The sequence below is a fragment of the Pteropus alecto genome, unplaced genomic scaffold (assembly GCF_000325575.1).
Source record: "Pteropus alecto unplaced genomic scaffold, ASM32557v1 scaffold44, whole genome shotgun sequence".
Lineage (NCBI taxonomy): Eukaryota > Metazoa > Chordata > Mammalia > Chiroptera > Pteropodidae > Pteropus > Pteropus alecto.
Window position 1 is genome coordinate 1,819,431 of NW_006436812.1, and position 15,221 is coordinate 1,834,651.

Consider the following 15,221-nt stretch of genomic DNA (forward strand, 5'->3'; position numbering starts at 1 on the left):
GGACTAAAACTTGATGAGATGACTTTGAGTTTCTTCTACCTCTAAGATTTTTTTTAAGAGGAATTAAATACAGCAGCCTAGGATTTCAACCCTTAAACAAAGTGACTGTCAGAATATAGTTTGTAAAGAGGCCATACTGATAAGCCATGAACTAACCCAAAAATCCAAATCTTTTCTTATATTCTTATGGACAAGTGACTATAATACCATTGCCTGTGACATTATGTTCATTTAAGTATGATTTACTAATATTTAGCTTCTAACTGAATAAGGCTTACTAAACATGTGTGATACAAAACCAATATTATGTTACTAGTTTACAGAGGACTAAAGTTCACTATTTCCACCAGAATTCAGGATTCCACACTGGCATAATCCACCACTCGCTACATACCGGGTTCTTTGTAAACTGTTCTTTTCGTATTACTTTATCTAATTCTGACTACGACCCTAGGTGATTTTTATTTATTGTCAACTACATTTTACAGAGGAGAACACTGAGATGCCAGAAAGCTGAGTCACTTTTCGGAGGTAACTCAGCTAGCAGGAGATAGAGCCAAATTTGGATGTCAGGATCCCAAGCCCTCCTTTCAACCTCCACACTACACTACATCTTAGCCTTTTTAGAGTTGTATAATTCTAGGGGAAGATGAGATGGGTGGAGAAAGTGGGCTGTGGTTAAAAATAATAGTCAGAGATAGATGAGCTTCAGTCTAGAGGTAGGGTGAGGTGGGGCAGGAGTGGGGAAGAGGTATCTGCTTATAAGGAAAGCTGTAAGTATTTTTGAGTGATTAGCATGTGGATGGTATAACAAACCCAAGAGAGAGAGAGAATAATTGCCTTAAGTATATGTCTGATAACTAAATACTGTTTAGCATAAGACATGCAAATGCTAAATATAAGCCTGCTCTAGAATGTTTTCTTAAACATAAATAAATATTTTTTTAGGCAAAAATATTTTAACTAAATATTCCAGTGTCAGTTCTCTGAATCACACAGTTCTTGAGACTGATTATATAGATTACATTTTTGCCCAGTTACCTGAGCTTCAAATTTATTGCTCAGTTGCCTTCTTTACTTCTAAAATAAAATGCAGATCCACCATTTACGATTTGATCAAAGTCCTCACGATGAATATTTTGAAGGCATTGTCAGACGGGGTTGTGCTGAGTTTTAATAATAGCCCTCAAGTAATCAATAGATAATTTAATTTGAAAACATGAGGCTATAAACTTTAATGCTCTATTTGGTATTTTCTTAATTAATTAGAAAGACGGCAAGTCAACTTTGTAGGCACAGAGCTAGGAAGATCTATCCATTCAAATGAAACTCTGAAGGGGGGTGTGGCATAAGGCAGCTCTGCTCCCAGGGACCACGTGCTGTGGGCACTGTCTCTAGCCAGGACCTCTGCCCTTCCCCTATATGATGAAGTGACTCTGTTCACCTCTTCACCTTGCACCAAGGCCGTGACATGACCAAAACGCCAGCCCCCCCCAATTATTTTTATAACCTAAACACAAATCTTGCAGATAGAGAGAGGGTTTTGATTTCTCTGCTCCAATGCATCATCTTATTTCGTTTTCCTCAGATCAATCAATGAGGCTATGGATGTAGTGGGCCAATGTAGAACTGTATCAGATGCTAAGTTGTCAAGGAAATGAAGAATTCCTTCTAAAACCATTACTACCTACACACCACACAGTCCAGAATGACTAACTACAGTTATCATTGTTTTTAAAGTATTTTTTTTAAATACATGCATTTACTTGGTATCAAAATACCACTAGTTATAATAGCAAGAGTCGAAAGACAGGTAATTTGTCAGTCTTCTATTTGCTTTCAAAAAAAAAAAAAACAAAGAAAAAGATAAAAACCATGGTGAAGGTAATATTATGAAGACAATAAAAAGATCAGTAGTTGTGGGGGAATGGTTATGGGGGGAGGAATGAATAGGCAGAACCCAAGATTTTTAGGGCAGGGCAAATTCTCGATATGTTACATAATGGTGGGTGCTTTGATGCTATACCACAGAATGTACAACACCGAGAGTGATCCCTGATGTATACTATGGACTTTGAGTGATTATGATGTCAACATAGGTTCATCAATTAAAACAAATGTACCACTCTGGCGGGGGAGGGGTGTTGGTAATGGGGGAGGCTGTGCATGTGTGTGGGCAGAGGATATGGAAACCCTCTGTCTCTTCCTCCTAATTTTGCAGTGATCCAAACAAAACAAAACAAAACAAAACAAAACAAAACAAAACAAAAAATAAAGTCTTTTTAAAAAATCTTGATTCCCCTTCCAACTTTATATACAACAGAAAAGTGGGAATAGGTATTTTAGCAAGATGCCGACCTCTAGCTTCCCTAAACAATTGCCAATTAAAAATGCTTACAATGTGTTTTCTGATTAAAGGTATGAAGTGTCCATTACAGGCTATTTAGAGAATAAAGACCCATCAAGTCAAAGAAAACAATGCTTATCATTTTAGTGTATGTACATAATTTTTTCTTAACAGCGGATTCCTACTATTTTTTTTTTTTTTTAGTGAAAATAAGATTGCACTGAGTTTGGACACCTCCACCCACCCCACCCCCATTTCAGCAATAGGTTATGTGCTTTGTTCTGTGGCATTGACGATTCTACCATACCATTTTTAAAGGACCCGAGGCTCCACATCTAAAAACTCCATAAGGCCTGATACAAAGTATCTCCCCAACTTATATTTGTTAGATGATGAATAAATAAATGATTAAGAATTCTAGTGTAGGGTTTATTCCAGGCTTGATTTAATCAATCCCCAGTTAAGGCCGTTTGGGTAATTTTCAGGTTTTTGCTATTATAAACAACCTTGCGTATAAACACCTTCATAAAAAAGCTCGGCACGCATTCCTCATCACTTCCTTAGAATGAATTTCATCGAGGAAAAGAAATGCACGTGTTAAGTCTGTTGAAGGTTATCATCAAAGTTGAAATTTAACAAAAGGCGGAGATAACGTACATAGGTGATGGATGTAAATAAAACCTTGCATGTGGAAAACCAGCCCCTGCCACGAACGTACTGGGACTCAGGCCCCAGCAGTGGAAATGACATCAACAGTCAGGTAGGCCAAACCTGACAATTCACACACGCAGACTTCGTCCCAGGACATTCTATCATGCTCCTTGTTTTGTAGCAGAAAACTTACCCACCAAGAAAGAGAAGACCTATTCTTGAGATCATTTAATCAACTTATTGTCCCGAGAAATATACAAGTTAAAGATTCTTTTTCTAGTCAAACAAACAAACAAACAAACAAACAAACAAAAAACACAGGTTTTTTCTCTTTCTGAATGTTTGCCCTTTCCTCCCTTAGCACTCATCACCTTCCGGTCCATTAATTTTATTAGGAAGAGGTTTCTTATCTCATTAGGGTAAAATTCATTATCTGGAATTTTTCCCCCCTTATTTCTAAGATGATGTCACCTCTTGCCCCCACCACAGGCTGCAAAGTGTCTATAATCAGGGCTCCCAGAAATCAATGAAAGCATTTCATGTAGAATTTCTTTCCTTTTCAATTCAAAGTTATAAATTGATGAGTTGTCTTGCTCCTGATACATTTTAGAATCAAGGCTATGTAATCATTGCGTGCTATGGTTTGGGGATGCTTTGGGATACGGTAATATTCTGTTTTGAATGATATTGAAATTGCTCTAATATGTTCCAGGCTGGACGCTCACATCAATTCATCAGTGCCAATGCTCTGCCTAACATTTCGCTACAAACTGGGTTCAATTGTAATTCGTCAACTCCAGCACCCGTTGCTATGACAAATAGCTATGGTCTGGTTAATCTTTTGAACATAACAGCATTCTGCTACTTTGATAAATCTATTACGTCGTGGTTTACATATGCTCTGGGGAAAAATTTTTATTGGGACATTTTACACTAAATTATCTCTCGTCTACACTAACAGAGCAAGTGGAGAATGGTACCTTCCAAATACAGCCAAGTTAACGTGGGTCTCAAAACTCACATGGGGTGGTTAACTGCACAAGCTCTGAAGGTTAAGCTTGTAGTTTCAAATCATGGATCCAAGTTTGCTTGTGTCACCGACCAAACCTTCTAAGCTGTGTTTTCTTTATTCTCATCGGTAAAATGAAAAAAGTAGCGGACTCGGTCTAATAATTCACGTAAAGGGCTTAGCACAGTGCCTGGCACACGAAAGAGAACCAACACTCTCCAATGCTATCATTACATAAACCTCTATAATATCGATGTTAATACAGCCCATTTTTCCTAACTGATGTAAAGAAGTTTAGATTTTTGGAAGGTTTCTACTGGGAATGCCAGGTCCCCAGGGACAGCCCCCTAGGTGGCACCTCTTGCATTGTCATCCAAACAAGGCTAATGGGATTGCAGAAGTGGCCACTTACTGACCTCAGCTACCAATTTGAAACTGGCTGTAAATTGTCCCTCTCAGTCTTAACACACAGGATGTTTCTACTTGGGGAAAATGCATGGGCTGCAGTTTTCAGCAATACATTCTCAAAAAGTCAATTTCACCTTTTGGCAGCTCTGAAAGAACCCACATCACTTCAAGCATAATAGCTCTGAATAAGGGCGATAGTTAAAAAAAGGGGGCGGGGGGGAGAAGCTGAAGGAGTGACGAGCAGTTGTTTTTAATAACAGGAAAGTAACACTACAGGAAAAGAATTCTCCGGTATAACATTTATAGCAAAGTGATTAAAAGTTTGGGTATTTTTTTCAAGCTCTAATTCCTTACAGAGAAAAGAGCCACAGCGCTCCACGATAAAAAATTGAAACAACACGATGCCCCGCTGACTTAGAGATAAATGAAACATCAAAACTGTGGTAAATATTTAAGGTGTTCTGACAGGTTATCTTGGCATTAAAACATTCCATTTCCTGCTTCTCTCTCTCTCTCTCTCTCTCTCTCTGAATCTCTCTCTCTCCCTCTCTGATTCACTCTCTCTGGATCTTTCTCCCTGAATATCTCTGTCTCTGAATTTCTCTCTCTTCCTGAATCTCTCTCTCTCCTTCTCTCTCTCTCTCCTTCTCTCTCTCTCTCTCTCTCTCAATCTCTTCCAAAACGTCCCATATATAGGATCATGTTCCCTAAATAGTCAATAATATGCAACCAACGAGAAAAGATAATTGAGACCAATTTGTAGAGGGAAGTCGTATGTGGGAATTAATGATGGGCAGAGAGCAGTGGGGGTACAAAGAGCATTTTAATTCTCCTCATGAAGAAGAATAGCTGAAATTATAAATAAAGCATAATGAAAAGACCTCAGACACTATATCGACTATAGGTTTTGAAATATAATTCCCAAAATGGCTTTGCATTTACAAATAAATTTGACTCCAATGTAGTTGAACTTTTGTTTTCAGAGAGATAATTATATCTACTACATTTATACAATTCAAATTGAAGATATTGAATTATTGTGGGGGGGGGTTGTCAGCAAAGCATTTCTGGAAATTAATCTAAATAAACCAGGTGAACATTTTGATTTGAAATCCAGAGCGGAGGCCCTTGCATAGCTAGAGCTGTCTGAGTGCTGAGTTTTGCCATCAATTTATATTCAAAAGAAAATGCTATCCCGGTATGAGGTGAACTGATCTGGATATGCACATCTCAGAATATTTAGGTAGAGTCGGGGGTGTCTTTATTTTTTATTCAGAATGGTGGTATGTATATTGCATAAACTACCCAGCCATCATTGGGTACCAGATGATAAGTGAGCTGGTAGAAAGAATGAACAGTGAACAAACACTCAGCTACAAAAGGAGCTAGTCTCTTCTTCTTCAGTAATTAAGCATTCAAACCAGTAAACAGCTTGGTTGGAATGATTTTATGACAAATGACCGAGAGTATATCAACCGTAAAACTCAGCTCGGCAAAAATCCCACAAGCTCAGGGAGCTCAATCAATGTGTAGCAGACAGCAGCCTCGGCAGTGGCAGCCTTCTCTCTCTGAGCCGCATAAATCCAACGAGGCCAGAATTGCTCCACTAACTTTGACACAAGAAATGAGCGAGGAGGAGGGGGGAGGAGGGCCGGCAGGCTCAGAGTGGGATGAAGGGAAAAAGAGGAAGAGAAGAAATGCATTTCTCCTCCTCCCTTTCGATCGGCTGCTGCTTCTACTTAAAAGAGTTGATGAAGAGACCAGATTGGACTGTTTCTGTTAAGACAGATACAGCCCATATTCAAAGAGAAGAAGCAAACAGGCAAAGAGATGTGGAACAGAGGATAGAGGGGGCGATGTGGTGCGATGCCAAGATGCTTCTGCTGCACATACGGTCCCCAAAGCGTCCACGAGTGAAAGGATAGATGCTAAACACAAGCACGCAATTTTTAACTGTCCATGAGCTGTCCATGTGATTGTTGACTGTCGAACTATATTTTCTCAAGACCTTATCACAAATATTTTTAAATGTGCAGCCAAGTTGAAATAATTTTACTGCAAAACTCCATACGTCCACCACCTGTATTCTACCCTTAGCATTGTACTATACTTGCTTAAGCTCAGATCTTTCCATCTGTCCATCCCCCTATCCATCTATCGACCCATTTGATTTTTGGTGCATCTTGACATCCATTTAGACATCACCACCATTCCCCTTACACGTGTTCGAATGCACAGTATTAACTCAAAGTCGATGTATTTTTACGGTGCTGCTTCTGGTGTGAATATGTGACGACTATTAAATAGTTAAAATAAACTTTTAAATTTGCACAAATTTTCAAAAAGAATACGTATTTAATTAAAATGTGCGTGTTTCCATCTCTGAAGCAACTAAATTAAATTGTTACGGATCCACTGCTTATCAACACATCACCGAGAGGAAGCCAAAGACTCCCTGGGAGAATAGAAACTAAATGATCTGATTCCATAAAATAGTGAGCAGAGCAGCTTAAAGAAAAGACAGACCCCAATCCAAAAGTGAAGAACAAGAGGAGAGGAGAAATAAAGTTGGTGACTTCATTACCAGTATGAAAGAGTGGATGCCAATCAGCCGTAGGTGAGGTGGGGTAGGACAGAACCAATTCGCGACAGATGCTCGCCTTGGATGAAAGGGACACACACAAAGGTATGTGTGCTACGATCGTCACTTATATTCTAGAACAGGAGGCTGGAAGAATTTTAGAGTGAGGCGACCTGAAAAGCCTAAAACATACAAAGTTCAGCTCACAAGCAAACATAGAAAAGCACATTGCTAGGTCCGGCTATGGACAGTGTCATCTTGGATCCCAAAAATCCTACAAGCGTTTGTAAAAAGTGAATTTTCATGAAATATTATAGCCAGTTTCTTGGTTCATTCTCCTGACTGTTCTCATGTGGACACAGCATATTAATGAGACTCACACCATCCCATTTCACCCAATAATTGTGACGAAGTCATTGGAGGTTTGGAGCACATCCAAATTGTGTTTCAATCTATCGCTTCAATGTTATAGATGACAAATCAATATTTTCAATACTTTTCCATCTTAATGTTTTTCTGATGGAATGCAGCCAGCACATCCTGCAAGAAATATGCAGATTACTAAAGCTACCCTTTGAACAAAATGAAACAGAAAACACTGGTTTTATTGTGCACGTAGGCGGCGGGTCACTGGAGTAGGTGGACACCCCAGCAGGAGTTAGAGAAATTAACACCTTTTTGATGTGGAAAGCAATGGTAACTTGTTACTTGAGTCACCTATTCCAACTGGGATCCTATTAAAGTGCTTGATTTGAGGGCAAGGACATAAAATCTCAATTAAAAATATTGTTTGCTAAATCCTGGACTCACGCTGGCACCTGTGGAAATTTCATACAAACCAGCAGTACATCTCCATCTCAAATTCAATTATGGAAGTCCAAGATTGTACCTGGTCGGAGATAGCTTCGTTATAAAAATAATAATGAGTGGGTTACAATAATCACCCATTCTTCATAAGATCACAGGGGCACTAAACAGGGCAGTTTCCACACCTGGCTTTATACGTTTTAAGGAGCGAGCCGTTGATAGCCAACGGACTAAAGAAATAAAGGACTCTTATTGTCTGTCTTCGACACCGTGTGCCATCCAAGACGAACTTCGAAACTCCCAAATCAAGTGACAGAGGAAGTGCTATATGTTCTACATTTGTAGTGTTTTGTCAAGCTAGTGACTCTATAACCATTTCACTTAAAGATGAGGCAAATAGGGGTTAGACATTGATCTAATTTACAAAGTGATCCCCCCAATAAGTCTAGTGCCCACCTGGCGCCACACATAGTTCTTACAGTATTATTGACTATATTCCCTATGCTGTGCTTTACATCCCCATGACTGTTTTGTAACTGCCAACCTATACTTTTTAATCCCTTCGCTTTTTCTCCCAGGCTCCCAACTCCTTCCCATGTGGCGGCCATCACATTGTTCTCTGTATTCATGAGTTGGTTTCTGTTTCATTCGCTCGTTTATTTTGTTCTTTAGATTCCACATGGAAGTGAAATCATATGGCATTTGTCTTTCTCTGTCTGACTCACTCCACTCAGCACAATACCCTCTAAGTCCATCCATGTTGTTGCAAATAGCCAGATTTCATTCTTTTGTATAGCTGAGTAATATTCCATTGTATATATGTACCACCTCCTCTTTATCCAACCTATTGATAATCACTATGCTATACATCTGAAACTAATACAATATTGAACGTTAAATATAATTGAAAGAAACATTTTTAAATAGTTTAAAAATAAATAAAGATCTGAACAAAACAAGGCAAATAGTTGCTTCAGAATAAACCAGATGTAGAAAATCAGGATGTTCAGTTATCCGAGTATAAAATCTGCATGACTATGGCTCACATCCCTTCAGGCCACTTCCTGCCTCATATCTGTTTGGCTCGTGCATCTTCTAAATACATCTTCAGTCCGTCCATTCCATTGTTTCTCTCCTATTCCACCGAACTACTTTCCCCTTGGTCATATACCTCCAATCCAGTCTACTGCCAGCAAAAGTGAGCTACTAATAATAACCAGAGCGTCATCCCCTCCTACTTAAAACGCTTCAGTTCTTCCCATTGTATTTTCAATACAACGTAAACTCCTCACCTTAAAATTTCCTCAGAGACCCAACTTTTGTCTTCCCGTTCAGCTCCATTCCCCACCTCTCCCCTGATTTATCTCCCATGATTCATGGAGGTTCCTTCTTAGTTCTTTCCCACATCAGGACCTTCGCATATGTAGAGTCTGTTTCCAAAATGTTCTGTCTTTTATTCGACCAGCTGGATCTCTGCTTCTAAAGAGGCCACTGTGGCCAGCTGATGAGATGCCGGTACCACGGTACCTCCTACCGGCGTCCACTGTATTAGCACTCTGGTGTCTTCATGATACCCGTCCCCTTTGACATTACATATTGTTATTATTTGTTTGTTTATGTTCTTCCTGTTCCTGCCACTGAAACAATTAGCCTATGAAGGCAAAGGCCAATCTCTCACACACCACTCTGTCCCCAATGCATATAGTAGGCTCTCAATGATGTCCATAAATAAATGATGACTGATTGACCAGCTGAATGAATGTTTATGTCCTAGAGCCATTGCAGATGTCACTTTTAAATCTATTATTATACTTATATCTATTACAGTGATGGGCAAGGCATACCTTTTTAGGTATCATACTCTGGTCACCAGTTTATTTTAACGTCCTTCCATCTCTGATAAACTGCTAAGAATATCACACCAAGGAACATATGTCAAGAAATATTAAATTTGAATTAAAAAAGAGTATTTTAATAGTCTACAAAGATAAATGATGCTCAAGCCAGCCCAGTTTCAGCTCCTGCTGCTATTTTAAGCCCAGCTGCAATTAAGTGCCTAAATGCCATGATATCACATCCATCACCAGGCTCCTCTCTGACCCATTATTAAAACCAAGAGGTGCTGTGAGGCTATGAGAATTATTCAATACAAATGACTTAACAGCTATTGATAAATTTACCTTTAACGAATGCCCTCCAGTAGAGCCCATGATTCAGTAGGTTTTGTTATCCCACCCCCCCGCCTCGCGCCCCCTCCCCCATCTCCTGGATCCCATTTTGCTTTATCCAGCACACTCAATGCAAATACAACAGCTGCAGTTCTGACAGTAACCGAAAGATCATAACCCCATACACCTCCACTGAAATCTTAATGTTAGCCCCTGGGTGATAGCTACATCAATTTCAAAGGTGTCCTTCCAACCCAGGACTGTTAGAGAGAAAAATTCATAAAACTCTGAGAGTGCCTTCTTCTTATTTGTGTGTCTACTAACTCACAACAGCCGGAGACAGTTAGCTTGGTCCTTAATATATTCTGAGGAGGTAGAGAAAGAGAAGTCTTTCAGAAATGTGTTTTCTGCTGACTATTACTCCAAGGGAGACAGAAAGCAAGAGGAAATGAAAACATTTTACATTGCATTCTTCAGTGATTTTAACCATAAGTCTCTTTCCGTTGACACGGAAAGATTTTCCAAGTCGCTGTTATATTTAAACAAGAATTCTTGCACTGCAACTCTGTGGGATCATTATTCAATGAGGTCACTTAGATTTGTTAACCCCGGTACATTGATGGGGAAAGAGACAAAGAACCTACAGGAGGTCAATAAACTGTGCAATGAAGGGAAAGCGAAGGAGCTCTGTAGTCCGCTTGGCTGCCTCTTAGGTGTGTGCTGGTGTTGTTTACACTCCCCTGAATCTCAGCATCCTCATCGGTACGTTGGGGAAGATACAAGCCTTAAATTCTGGGACGATTATGCGTCGAAAGCATGGCAAGAACCTGCATCCATGGAGTGATTCTTGGGAAAACGATGGTAATGTTCATGTATTAAGAGCTCACTTTGAACTAGGCGCTGTTTTATATGGGCCTCGATCCCCTCATTTAATCGGGCCGATGCCATTTTTGACTTATTGTACTACCGAGGAACCCAGACTCGGAGGAGATCGGCCACTTGCCCAAACAAGACCTTGCATCTCATCCATAGTAGACTCGGAACTCAAATCCAGATCTGTCTGAGGCTGCAACCTGTCCTCTTGAACATTATATGGCTTCCTGAGTACTTTCTCAGTAAATGTTGGCTTCCAGTATCAGCTGTGGACAGATATGTCAGACTTCTCATGAATTCCCAGAACAGCAGCTCTTGCCATATAATCCCATGATCTTTTATTCTTCCCTTTCAAAAACATTTATCTCACTCATCATTATTTTCTGAGGTCTAGGCTAGTCCTTGGACAAAGTCAGGGTCCTTGCCAGTCTTACTGCTGATTCTCTAGTGTCTCGACCAAATCTTATTGAATGAAGGATGAAAATTAAGAAAAGCGATTGTAACCTATGAAAAATTTTAATATACCAAAATCAAGTTCAAATCCTATATACTCCAAATAACGTATGTACAATAATGCCCCCTTATCCACAGGCGATACCTTCCAAGACCCCCAGTGGAATCTTGAAACCCACGGATAATACTGAACCCTATATATACTTATATACTATTTTTTTTTCTGTACATAACACTCCTTTTCACACAAAGGAAGTACTTTACAGTTTCTCTTTGGCATATCGAAATTGCCTGCATCACTACTATTGCATTCTGGGGTCATCATTAAGTAAAATCAGAGTCATTTGCACACAAGCACTGCAATAACACGACAGTCAATCTGATAACCAAGAGGGCTACTAAGTGACACACAGGCAAGTAACCTGCACAGTGTGGAGACCCTGGACAAAGGGACGATTCACGTCGCAGATGGGGAAGAGCAGGATAGTATGAGATTTCATCATGCTACACCGAATTACACATAATTTAAAATTTATAAATTGTATATTACTAGAATTTTCCACTTAATATTTTTGGACTGCAGTCGACTATGGGTAATTGAAACTGTGGAAAGTGAAGTCACAAGTAAAGGGGGACCACAGTATATACATATGCGTGTGTATGTATGTATGTACGTATGTGTGTGTGTGTGTCTGTCTGTCTATCTATCTGGAGGGAGGGAGGGAGGGAAGGAGAGAGGGAGGGAGAGAGGTTGAGACAGGAAGGAGAAGCAGGATAAGGAGGAGGAGGAGGAGGAAGAAGAGGAGGAGGAGGGAAGGCTGGGTCTATATATCTCTGGTATTTACACACAGCACAGTACTGAATCCATAATGGTACTCAATTAAATATACATTTATTTCCTAATTGAGATTCTAATAAATCACACCATAACTAACATAAAAAAAAATCTTACCATAAAAATTAGATATACAAGTTCGGTTAACACAAAAAAGTATCATACAAATGGCACAATAAATACCAGTGTCACTAGTGGTGAAAAATCCATCAAGCTACAGTACGTAAGTCTTGTATAGCATGTATCTTTTAAAAGGGGGGCGGGTGTTAGCAAACACAGCCTATTCCCCCTGATGCCGACCGAGGTTGACAGAGTGCTATGTTTTCTACCAGTTTTACAATTGCAAAGATATAAGGTATGGATTGCCTATGAAAGTTTTATGCAGGGAAAATGACTTTGGATGGTGGGTCAGGGCTGAGCATAAATCACAATTCAGATGTATCTGTGAGTGTCAGTTGACGATACCCAGGAATCTATTTGCAGAAGTTGGTACCCATGAAATGATTCTGCTCGTGTAAAAAAAGGTAGTGATCAGAGGGAGTGGCATGGCACAGAGACTTTTCTTTTTAACAAGAGTCAACGTCTGAGATTCTTAAAGACAGGAGCCACCAGAGAACATGCTGGAAATATCGCTTTTACAAGTCTGTGAACACCCCATCAACAGTGCTTCTTATATCTCAGGTGACAAAGTACAGCATGCTAAGGTCATTTAACAGTTTCCCCTGTTGGCACAGTACCTAGACCTGCTCCGGCAGCGTGAGGAGCTCAGAGAAGATGCTACGATGCTCGTGGGCTGACTAATGTCTCAGAAACCCTATAGCCAGGGGGCGCCTGCAGAGTAGTAGAGCTCCACAGAAAGAGATCAGATTTGAGTTTGTGTGCAAGGGAGACACCTGCTGGAGTCTCCCGAATACTTGGAGAAGATGGCTGAGAGATGGAGTTCCCATGGGCTAGACAGCAACATTTGAGTTATTAGGTTTAAGGAAACCTCATGCGCACCTGTGGACTGGTAAGTGCCAGTGACATTTGGAATATATTTACCAATGTTTCCCTTTCCTACCCTATGCACACTTGTACAATGGTAAGCTTAAACTAGGAGCTCAATTAATTTGATGATGGTTAAAGCTTAATAAGACAACAAAAGCATCACTGTCTGAAAACTACAGCTTTATACTGTCTGGGAATCACATAGTATTAGTTCCGCCCTTGTTTTTCTCTTTTCAGTGATATTTTGGGCACTCTAGGTCATTTGCTTTTTGATATAAATTTTAGAGTCGATTTGGTAATGTCAGCAAAAAAAAATAGTCTTCTGATATATGATTGGTATTGTGTTGAATCTATAGACAAATTAGAGAATAGATATATTAACAATAATAAGTCATTCCTGAGATATAATTAACATATAACATTGTCTATGTTTAGAGTGTATGTTATAATGTGTGTATCAAGTTATATTAATTACTTAATCACGAAAAAATAATGAGTTTCAACCTGTACACATGATATCATCAGGTGTCCACTTATTCAGGTCTTCTTTAATTTATCTTGGCTGTTTTGTAGTTTTCAGAGGATTTGTCCTTTAAGTATTTTTTTTGTACGTGTTATTGCAAACAGCATTTTAAAACTCCCAATTTTCAAAAACTAACATAGAAATACAATTGACTCATGTATATTGATATTGCATCCTGCAACCTGATCAACTGTTAGTTGCAGCAGCTTTTATTGTGGATTCCATCCAATTTCTTACAGTTGATCAATCTGTCTATGAATAAAGATCATTTTCCTTCTTTCTTTACAAATCAGATGTAATTTTATCTCCCTTTCTTGCTTTCTTGCAATGGCTAGAACCTCTAGCACAGCACAGCACAGGACAGGAGAGGTAAAGTAGACATCCTTGTCTTGTTCCCAATCTTAAGGGAAGAACATTCAGTATTTCCCCATTAAGTATATTGCTCTGTATTTTTCATTGATGCCCATTATCAGATTGAGAAATTTCTCTATTCTACTTTGCTGAGGATTTTTATCAGAAATAGGTGTTGGGTTTTGTCAAATGTCTTTTCTGCATCTATTTAGATGATCAAGTAATTTCGCCTTTTTTAATGTTTTATTTTCTATTAGTTTCAGATATACACTACAATGGTAAGATATTTATATAATTTATGAAGTGATCCCTCTGATTACTCCAGCACCCATCTGGCACTGCACACAGCCATTACAATCATATTGACTATATTCCTTATGCTGTGCTCTACATCCCTGTGACTGTTTCGTAACTACTAATTTGTACTTCTTCCTCCTTCAACTTTTTCACCTAACCCCAACCCCGCCTCCCCTCTGGCAATCACCAGTTTGTTCCCTGTATCTGTGAGTCTGTTTTCATTTAGTTTCTTCATTTCTTTTGTTCCTTAGATTCCACATATAAGTGAAATCATATGGTCTTTGTCTTTCTCTGTCTGACTTACTTCACTTGGCATAATACCTTCTAGGTCCATCCATGGCATTGCAAATGGTAAGGTTTCATTTTTTCAGCTGAGTAATATTCCACTGAATATATGTACCATCACTTCTTAATACAATCAAGTATATAGATTGATTTCCAAATGGTAAAGCATCATTGCAACTCTAGAATAAAATCTACTTTTTTATGATATATTATCATTTTTATATATTGGTGGGTTTGATTTGCTACATTTTGTTTAGAATTTTCACATGGATGCCTATGAAGGACAGTAATCTACAGTTTTCTTTTCCTATGAAGTTTTTTCTTTCTTTTTTCTCCTCGTTTTTGGTATCACAGTAATGCTGACCTCTTAAAACGAGTTTGGAAGTATGCCTTTCTTTCTTATTTTCTGGAAGAGGATTTTGTAAAATTCACCAATGTCATCTGGGCCTGGAATTTATTTTATAGGAAGATTTTTTAACTATAAATTCAATTTATTTAATACATATCAGAGAATTCAGATTATTTACTTCTTCTTGAGTGAATTCTATTTGTTTATGCCTTCTAAGGAATTTGCCATTTCACCAAAAAATTTGAATTCCTGGCAGAAAGTTGTTCATAACATTCCCTTATCATCCTTTTAATATCT